Below are 11,568 nucleotides of genomic sequence, written 5' to 3' on the forward strand. Positions count from 1 at the left end.
ACTGCAGAGATGTGTTTGTGATGTGGCATTCTTATTGTTTTACCATCTGGGGCCCTGGATATTCACAGCGGAGATGTACTTTCCACCACTGCGGGGTCCACACATACAATAAAGGGGGCAAAATCCACCCACACACAATGAAGGGGGCGGAGTCCACACATACAACAAAGGGGGCGGAGTCACTGATTGCTTCAATACTTTATTGGAGGTGCAATAAAAGGCCTATGATAATAGTACATTGTGCTTTCATACTGCTAACAGCTTCCCCCTCAAACTGCGCAAAAATAGAAGACCGCCAGGTGACCCTCCCGGGGGCCGGAGGGCCGGAATCCAAAAATCCCTCAAGAAACAAATTGCCGCAAACCTCCAAACTAACGCGCCTGAAAAAAGAGGCGGCTGAGGGACTAGACAGAGGAAGGCTGCCGGCGGCGTACAACCTCCCCCTCCCCTACAAAATCCCCAAATCCAACTTTTTTTATTCCATTTTTTAAAATTATTTTTTTGAAATCAATGAAAGAAGTGCAGAAATACCTGAAGAATTCGCCGCCCCTTCCTTGCCCGAGGCGCCTCCGGAGTCCCCGCCCCCGCTGACCTGTGTGCGTCATTGTACCTGGATACCAGATGGGAGTGCTGGCTGAGGGCCCCGCCCTGGAGGAACCGTCCAATGAGATTGGTCCCCGGTGCTCCGCGCACGCTCAGGCCGGGAAGGAGCGCCGAGGTTTATTTCATAGTCTTATTGGTAATATTTGTGCTGCGTTCACATTATTTTCTTCTTCTTATTATCGTTAGATTAAACATTATCGCTATAATAAGAGCAATACAAGTGCTAACCGTAAAAAGAGATGCGCATGGCTTTTCTGGAATACTATCAAACGCCCAAAACTCCCGCTCTTTTGTCCATAAAATTACATTTTTTTTTACATTTTTTTATTTGTTTTTTTTTTGTGAAAAATAAAAATGACTTCCAGTCACATCATCACCATCCATCGGCTTCATCATGATGCAAAGATCCGTCTGGCACTAAAAGCTAGAATCATTTCCATTAAAAATTCAGAAGTAAGTTCTATGTTCCTATCTCTAAGTTGAGCTACTATGCAGGCAATGCATTACATGGAAGAGAAGAAAAGAAGAGAAAAAAGATGGCCGCTTTCCTGGCGAGGTGGAAGGCGACAACCGCTCTGCCAGAGAAAGGGGAGCTCAGCACTTCATGTGTCCAACCGGGATCCCTGTACATGGGTGGCTTCTATTGCTAGATAGGTGATTAGATAAGTGGGTGTCCCTCCTTCCCGTCTGGGCTCTAAGAAGGCCCTTCAGTTCCAAAGAGCCGTTGAATGCAAATATTCAGTAACAACGAGGAGGACATGATAGCCATCAATCACAAAGCTACCAAACTGGGTCACTGCTTTCTGCACTAATATGTGTATTGAAGAGTTGGCCCACCCAAGAGTCAGTTCACCCAAGAATGATACAGAAGAGTCAGTCTGTCCAAGATGGATACTGAAGAGTCAATCCATCCAAGATGGATATCGAAGAGTCAGTCCACCTAAGATGGATACTGAAGAGTGAGTCCATCCATGATGGATATTGAAGAGTGAGTCCACCCAAGATGGATACTGAAGAGTCAGTCCACCCAAGATGGATATTGAAGAGTCAGTCCACCCAAGATGGATATTGAAAAGTCAGTCCACCAAAGATGGATACTGAAGAGTCAGTCCACCAAAGATGGCTATTGAGGAGTCAGTCCACCCAGGATGGATATTGATGAGTCAGTCCACCCAAGAGCCAGTCTACCCAAGATGGATATTGAAGAGTCTGTCCACCCAAGAGCCAGTCCACCCAAGATGGATATCGAAGAGTGAGTCCATCCATGATGGATATTGAAGAGTGAGTCCACCCAAGATGGATACTGAAGAGTCAGTCCACCCAAGATGGATATTGAAGAGTGAGTCCATCCAAGATGGATATTGAAAAGTCAGTCCACCCAAGATGGATACTGAAGAGTCAGTCCACCCAAGATGGCTATTGAGGAGTCAGTCCACCCAGGATGGATATTGATGAGTCAGTCCACCCAAGAGCCAGTCTACCCAAGATGGATATTGAAGAGTCTGTCCACCCAAGAGCCAGTCCACCCAAGATGGATATCGAAGAGTGAGTCCATCCATGATGGATATTGAAGAGTGAGTCCACCCAAGATGGATACTGAAGAGTGAGTCCAGCCATGATGGATATTGAAGAGTGAGTCCACCCAAGATGGATACTGAAGAGTGAGTCCATCCAAGATGGATATTGAAAAGTGAGTCCATCCAAGATGGATATTGAAAAGTGAGTCCATCCAAGATGGGTATTGAAGAGTCAGTCCACCCAAGATGGATACTGAAGAGTGAGTCCATCCAAGATGGATATTGAAAAGTGAGTCCATCCATGATGGATATTGAAGAGTGAGTCCACCCAAGATGGAAACTGAAGAGTGAGTCCATCCAAGATGGATATTGAAAAGTGAGTCCATCCATGATGGATATTGAAGAGTGAGTCCACCCAAGATGGATACTGAAGAGTGAGTCCATCCAAGATGGATATTGAAAAGTGAGTCCACCCAAGATGGATATTGATGAGTCAGTCCACCCAAGAGCCAGTCTACCCAAGATGGATATTGAAGAGTCTGTCCACCCAAGAGCCAGTCCACCCAAGATGGATATCGAAGAGTGAGTCCATCCATGATGGATATTGAAGAGTGAGTCCACCCAAGATGGATACTGAAGAGTGAGTCCATCCATGATGGATATTGAAGAGTGAATCCACCCAAGATGGATACTGAAGAGTCAGTCCACCCAAGATGGATATTGAAGAGTGAGTCCATCCAAGATGGATATTGAAAAGTCAGTCCACCCAAGATGGATACTGAAGAGTCAGTCCACCCAAGATGGCTATTGAGGAGTCAGTCCACCCAGGATGGATATTGATGAGTCAGTCCACCCAAGAGCCAGTCTACCCAAGATGGATATTGAAGAGTCTGTCCACCCAAGAGCCAGTCCACCCAAGATGGATATCGAAGAGTGAGTCCATCCATGATGGATATTGAAGAGTGAGTCCACCCAAGATGGATACTGAAGAGTGAGTCCAGCCATGATGGATATTGAAGAGTGAGTCCACCCAAGATGGATACTGAAGAGTGAGTCCATCCAAGATGGATATTGAAAAGTGAGTCCATCCAAGATGGGTATTGAAGAGTCAGTCCACCCAAGATGGATACTGAAGAGTGAGTCCATCCAAGATGGATATTGAAAAGTGAGTCCATCCATGATGGATATTGAAGAGTGAGTCCACCCAAGATGGATACTGAAGAGTGAGTCCATCCAAGATGGATATTGAAAAGTGAGTCCATCCATGATGGATATTGAAGAGTGAGTCCACCCAAGATGGATACTGAAGAGTGAGTCCATCCAAGATGGATATTGAAAAGTGAGTCCACCCAAGATGGATACTGAAGAGTCAGTCCACCCAAGATGGCTATTGAGGAGTCGGTCCACCCAGGATGGATATTGATGAGTCAGTCCACCCAAGAGCCAGTCTACTCAAGATGGATATTGAAGAGTCTGTCCACCCAAGAGCCAGTCCACCCAAGATGGATATTGAAGTTAGTCCACCCAAGATGGGTATTAAAGAGTCTGTCCACCCAAGAGTCAGTCCACCCAAGATGAATACTGAAGAGTCGGCCCACCCAAGATGAATACTGAAGAGTCGGCCCACCAGTGATGAATACTGAACAGTCCCCTCCCGACATAAACACTGAAGAGTCGTCCCAACCCAAGATGAATACTGAAGAGTCGGCCCAACCTATGATTAATACTGATGAGTCGGCCCAACCCATGATTAATACTGATGAGTTGGTCCACCCAAGATGGATGTTTCAGTGTTTGTTGGATGCTGTGTCTTGGGACTGGTTGTAAAGTCTCTGTCTTGATTTCCCCTTCTTCACACCTGCCCTTGAGGAAGGAAGGGGGTGTCTATCTCTTAGATTTTAAAAGCTCAACTCTATAGAGGTCTTGAAACTTTGGTAGAGGTCTATAAGGGCTCCCCCCAATTTAAAACACAGTACTCACCTTCTCAATGCTCCAGTGGTGCATTCCTCATTCTCCAGTTCTAGCTGCTGCTCCTCTTCTGAGTTGCATGACGCCCAGCATCATTCAACCCACCTCTGGTGAGCCAAGGGTGTCAAAGACTTGGGGAACATCATCCAGTCATCATGGATTTATGTCATTAGATGGCACCATCCTCTGACTATCCAAAGACCACTCACTGGTCACAAAAAGAAGCCTGACTCTATAGAGATTTATTTAAAATCTCCTCCCTTCCCACTTAAAAAAAGGGTCCTAATGCAGTACTTACCTTCCCGCACTCCACCTCCACAATCCTTATCTTCCTCTGACCTTCGCTGCTGCTCCTCTTCTGGGTTGCTTGATGCCCATTATTATTATTCGACTCACCTCTAGTGAGCCCATGGTGTCATAGAATTGTCTCCTTGGGAAGCATCATCCAGACATCAAGGATTCATAAGTAAATGATGCAGAGAACAGAATCCATGTCAATACATGGCACCAACCATCCTCTGCACCATTATAAACCACCCATTGTGGCCACAAGCAGAAGCCTATCTCTATTGAGGATTATTTCAAATATCTCTTCCTTCCCCACTTAAATAAAAAGGGTACCAACCCATTACTCACCTTCTCCGTTCTCCAGCACCACAATCCTCATCCTCCTCCAGTCCTGGACGCTACTCCTCTTCTGGGTTGCGTGATGACCAGCATCCTTTAACCCATCTCTGGTGAGCCCAAAGACACACCCCCTTGGGGAGCATCATCCAGTCACCATGGATTCATAGATGAATGATGCATTGAATAGAACCCATGTCATTACATGGCACCATCCTCTGCATCATTAAAGACCACTACTGTGGCCACAAGAAGAAGCCCATCTCCTTAGAGGTTTATTTCTAATATCTCTTTCCTCTCCACTTAAATAAAAAGGGTAGGGAATAGGGTCAGCCCAACCTGAAGTTGGACTTTAATGGTCATCTGTAACAGCTGGAGTGAACAAGAAAGAACCAGGAACTACGGAGTGGCAAGGAGACCTCACTAGTCCTCAAAGAGGAATAGGCCAGCCTACCCCCAAAACATCACCCTGTCTTGGAATAACAAGACCAGAGACTTTTATCCTTCCTTGGACCTCTACCAAAATTTTTATTGGAAACCTAGAAAGCGTTAAGCCTCGTACAAACGCACCGATTGTTGGCCGTGAATTTTCGGCCAACGTCCGATCGGCCGATTGTCAGCTTGTTAGTATGATGATTCCGACAACCGACTGCGACTTTTCGGCCGAACAAAATCTGGTGTGCATGCTTTAAAATTTTTGTTGGCCGTCAACACAATGGCCGATTTTCCATCAGTCAGTACAGATTTCGGCAGACAAAAATCAGATGAGCAAGACTGGGCATGCTCAGAGAAGAAAAAACACACGGAAAGTCAACCATCACATGACATCACTTCTGAAGTTGGTTGTTGTTGGCCGAGAAAATTTGTGTGCAGTCTAGAGCACATTTCAACCAACACAACAACACTCGACAAAAGACGGCCGATCGGTCGGCCAACAACCGGTGCGTGTGTACGAGGCTTTAGGCTTTAAATTCAAATTATTACGATGTCCAGTCACACGAGTCAAAGGTTCCTGAGCATCAAACGGTAAATGTGTGGCCAGCTATTCCGTATGGGGGATAAGGTTGCTATTCTGCCACTTGGGTCGTCTAGTGGTAAGGGTTAGTTTGGTGGTTAGCATAGTGTTTAGTAGAATGTAGGGTTAGGTTAGAGTAAGGTTAGGTTTCTTAGGTTAACATCTCAGGTAAGGTTGAGTTAGGTGGCAGATTTAGGATTTTCCTGCCCTTGGCTGCCGTAACCCAGGACTCATGTACCCACCCAGTTGGGGGGGGTCAGTAAACTTTGGTGTATTTCTGAAAGATTGAATTGTCTGAAGATCTGATGATACATTATTAGTTTGGGGGTGATGTTTATAGCTTCATTTTTCTTTGGCTCATCAAATAACACATGATATGGAGTGAAGAAGACCTTCTCCATCCCTATTATAGGAGGCCACACATTTCTGAAAGGCCTGTCCTGGGTTTCTATATGGTTCACCTAATTTTAATGAAAGTGCTATAGAGTGTTATTTGTAGATGAACAGGAAATTGATGACACCATTGGAGGGAGGAGTAGAAGCTACAGTAAGTGTCCAGTCCTTCCCTATGGCTCCACCAGGGTGGACCAAGGACAATACCGTTCTTCACCTATAATAGGCACATTGACCCATAACTAGCCTTCCATACTTTATGGGCTTAATGAATGCCATGTTGTCCATATTGGATGATTTATTGCATTAGGTTACTGAACATTTGCACGGTGCCCGGAGACCTCCGCTGCGGGCTTACTTCTCCCCGGGGAACATGCAGTGCTGAGCAGAAGAGTAATATTCCCCAAAACACAATATCATTCAGTAAATCCCTGATACAAGAATAATTGAGGCAGTACCTGATTACTCAGAATCGCCACATCTTCTAGAAACAGCATGCATTAATTTGTGATTATTATTATTATTATTATTATTATTGCTTTACGTTAAGTATAGGATTCCTTGCAGGAATATATTGCAACTAAGCTCTAACATTTGGCAGAAACCCCCCAAAAACCCTACAAAATTGGCATAGATTCAAAACTCTGGCATGCAAAACCCCAAAAAATAACATGACATGGATCAAAAATCCCAAAATCCATGTCCAGTCCCTAAGTTTTTTTTTGTCAAGTCATTTCTGTTTTTTTTTTTTTTTTACCATGTGACCATTTCATTTTTTTGCCTAAATTTAAAAATTTTCTGAACAAAAAGTGACTTATGCTTTGGCATAGTTATAGAATACTGGGGAAGTCCATTAAGTTTAACCCAGACCTACAACTGGTCAGCGCCTGAGGCCACCATCCACCTAGATGGTTGGTCAGCCACTGACTTTGAACACAGGTCAACTCCTGAGGTTACCATCTACCTATAGTACTGGTCAGTTACTGACCTTTCATATCCAATACTGGTCAGACCATAAGGCCACTACCTGCCTACATTATTGGACAGCCACTGACCTTCAACACAGGTCAACTCCTGAGGTTACCATCTACCTATAGTACTGGTCAGTCACTGACCTTTCATATCCAATACTGGTCAGACCATAAGGCCACTACCCACCTACATTATTGGACAGCCACTGACCTTCAACACAGGTCAACTCCTGAGGTTACCATCTACCTACAGTACTGGTCAGTCATTGACCTTTTACATCCAATACTGGTCAGACCATAAGGCCACCACCCTCCTACAGTACTGGTCAGTCATTGACCTTTTAAATCCAATACTGGTCAGCCTCTAAGGCCACCACCCTCCTAGAGTATTGGTCAGTCACTGACCTTCAACACAGGTCAACTCCTGAGGGTACCATCTACCTACAGTACTGGTCAGTCATTGACCTTTTACATCCTATACTGGTCAGACCCTAAGGCCACCACCTGACTACATTATTGGACAAGCACTGACATTCCACAACAAGGTCAACTCCTGAGGTTACCATCTACCTACAGTATAGTACTGGTCAGTCACTGACCTTTCATATCCAATAGTGCTTAACCCCCTAAGATCTCAATCCACCTAGATTATAGCAGTCACTGACTCCTAGAACTCCTACAGAGGTCAACCCATCTAGAACATTGATCATTCACTCACCTTCAGGCCTCCTACACTGGTTATCCTCAATGGTCACATTCATCTACAGTACTGGTCAATAGCTGACTGTACACAGCCAGTACTGGTCAGCCCCTAAGGACACTCCCATCTATAATGTTAGTAAGTCACTGACCTCTAAACCTCAAATACTGGTCAACCTCCAAGGTCACCATCTACATAGAGTACTAGACATCCACTGATCTCCTACACAGGTCAACTGCTGAGGTTACCACCTACCTACAGCACTGGTCAGTCACTGATGTTTCACATCCGATACTGGTCAGTTTTTAAGTCCACCACTCACCTAGAGTATTTGACCTCCTACAAAGGTCAACTCATTTTACAGTACTGGTGAGTCACTGACCTTTCACTTCCAATAAGGTCACCACCCACCTAGAGTATTAGACAGTCACTGACTCCAAGAATTCCTACATAGGTCACCACCTGTCTAGAATATTAACAAGTTGCTGACCTCCAGGCTTCAACCCCAATGGTCACAGTACTGGTCAATAACTGACCTCAAAACATTCAATACTGACCAGTCTCTGATGCCACCCTCTATCTAGAATATTGGTAAGTCATTGACCTTCAGACATCAAATACTGGTCAAGCCTTGGGGTTACCACCCACCTACAATATTGGTCCATCACTGACTTCCACACCTCCAATACAGGTCAGATTCTATATTTTACTTCGGTCAGTCACTGCCCAAAACTGTAGCTGTGGTCTGTTATACATGGACATGCAGATTAGTCAGACTGACCCCCATATCTGCAATCATGGGCAATCCCTGCACCCCCCCCCCCCCCAATACCTATAATACTGGCCTTTCCAGGCCTGTAAAACTGATCAATCACTGGTGTCCCCAACACCTGCCCAGACACTCCCCAGCATTGCAGTATGGGTTTATCATTGGCCTCTGCAGATCTGCAGTACTGGTCAATGCTGCATTCCTTCAATGATGGCCAATCATTAACAGTCTGACCAATAATTCCTACAAGATTTTCAAGGAGATAAAATAAAGAAGTCACTGTTTGCTGACATACAGTATAGTACTGGCCAACAACAGTATTTAAATCCCAACGACTCTCCAGATCCACAGACTATAACACTGATAAGTCATGACCTCGAAGCCTAACCAAACGCTGACCTAAGGACTGATGTTCTAGACACGATTATCCAGTCTGCATCAGATATTACCCCCCCACAGCAAGCAGCACGTTTAAGACTAAAAGAAAGGACTGGGAGTCAAGAAAACATCTGGTCACCATGCTATTGTTATGACAATGGATGGATTTATATGTTATTATTGAAAATGGAGCGTAACCTACTTGCTGCCACTTGCATGCAATGTTCCTGTGATATTTGGAGTTTTTCTGCTGTACATGCAATGTAGACTGAGGTCAACCCCTCCAAACACTTAGAATAGAATTGTGGGAGGTGCAGGAGGAGGCAAATCCCTGATGCTTTATAGCCTTACCTTGACTGTGCCAATCCCATGATCCGCTGACTTCTTCTGCATCGCACCTCTGTTTGGATGGAGAGATGGTCAGGTGACTCTGAGGCCATCTGGAAATTGTCTCTCTATACAAGCAGAGGAGATAAGCAATGGAAGTCCTCACTAGGAATGAATTAGAACTGCTTGGACCGGTGATGTAACTGCCTCATTGTGAGAGGTAGTCATGACCCTACGATGGTGGGATGGAGGTGACAGATTGTCTGTGTGGAGGTAGAGGATTGCTGTGGAGCAGGTGGAGGATTGTCTTGGTGGAAGAAGAAGAAATGAACATGGCGGAGCTTGGAGGTAGACTGACATGAAAGACGAGCAGGCTTGTAAAATTCGAGGTAGACTGACACCAAGGAATCCATGGTGCTCCTGACGTTATAAAACAAATATCTCCATTTATTGGTAAAATGACGTAGCTCTGCATTTAGGGGTCGGGCTTTGAATGGGATCCCAATTATCCCCCAACAACAAAATAGCTGTCAAATGCAGAAAAATTAGACATATACCAATAAAGAAGGATTTCTGCTCAAGCGTATTTAAACCCAAGAACAAAAATGTAATCTATTTCAGTTTAGCAATCCTTAGATGTGGTGGCATTCATTTTCTTTTTAAGGCTAAATTATTTTATTTTCCCTGGTGATTCTCAGGGCTGTCTTAGTAGCATCATGGGCCCCTGGGCAAAGTAATGCACTGGGGCTCCTACCAGCCTGCCCCACTTCATGCAACTACTCTCAATAATAAATAAAAAGGAGCAACAAGGGCGGAGGTAGAGGGGGGAGAAATGTCATTCCATTAGTAGATTTAGCCCTGTGACAGGTGGCTGCTGTCCCCACAACCCAGGTGCCAGAACATGGCCATCCCAGGCCAGCTTAGTAAAAATTGTGATTGTCCCGGCAAATCAGGGACAGTTGGCAAGAATTATATAATGCAAGATTATTATGGGGCCCATATGCACCTGGGGCCCCTGGGTAGTGCCTATGCAATAAGACAGCCCCGGTGATACTACCAGTAACACACTTCTTGTCCTAGGATGACAACAATCTATGTCTTTATCTATGGAGGAATCCATGATGGTCACCCAGGCTGAACTCAAAACTTGTCTGCCATTGTTCATCTCCATTACATTTCTGGCAGGATAAACTGGTATTTTCTGTCATTGTTGAATGTTGAAATATTCTTAGCCTGAAGAAAAGTCAACCGAATGCAGCCACCACATCGAAGTACTGATAAGCGGCAACGTATTACATTTTTGTTCTTGGGTTTAGTTGTGATTCTTCTGTAACCCTCACAGACTCTGATCATGAGTACTGGTCAGAAATGAGTGCTCTACACTTGGTTTGCATTCAACCCATATTGCAGCCCCTCTCAACCAAAATTAAGTGGGACCCCAGGGTTCCTCCATAGGTTGTTGAGGGGTTCCTTAAGCTGTGGTCCCACCAATTGATGGTGCCTGCAAAGTTCCTGGGTCAGCAGCATGACCCAAATGATCTTTGAAGCTGTCTGTAAGGGACCCCATTGGGCATTTTTCCCAATGACTCTCACTAAATTGGTTTTAGTAAGGGTTCCTCAAAACCTGAAAATTAGGGGTTCCTCTGGGGTAAAAGGGTTGAGTAAGGCTGCCTTAGAGAGTCAAACTTGTGTTCCTATCTCTATGTGTTTCCAACTTTAAATGGAATTATTGTGTTTTCACCAATAGACTTGAGTGAACGCACCCCCAGGGTGTAAAACACAAATATGCAATGGAATACATAAACTGGGGCTTATATTAAGAAGACACCCCAAACTGAACTGTGACATATGTTTCTCTAATGGTTATTTATGAGCCTCCACCAACATGACTGGAAACATCAGCAAAGATTTGGGATACAGAATCTAAAGCTCAGCCTGGTAATATGTGGATCTTGCTATACCTAGATGGTCAGCGATGGAAATAGAGAGCTCCAACTTGATGGACAGCTATGGAAATAGGGGGTTTCAACCTAGATGGACAGCTTTGGAAATAGGGGGCTCCAACCTAGACTGACAGCTATGGAAATAGTGGGTTCCAACTTGATGGACAACTATGGAAATAGGGGCTCCAACCTAGATGGACAGCTATGGAAATAGGAGGCTCCAACCTAGATGGACAGCTATGGAAATAGGGGATTACAACCTAGATGGACAGCTGTGGAAATAGGAGGGTTTAACCTCGATGGACAGCTGTGGAATTAGGGGGCTCCAACCTAGACTGATAGCTATGGAAATAGTGGGTT

Source organism: Pelophylax lessonae (assembly GCF_965119305.1).
Source record: "Pelophylax lessonae genome assembly, chromosome: 5".
NCBI lineage: Eukaryota > Metazoa > Chordata > Amphibia > Anura > Ranidae > Pelophylax > Pelophylax lessonae.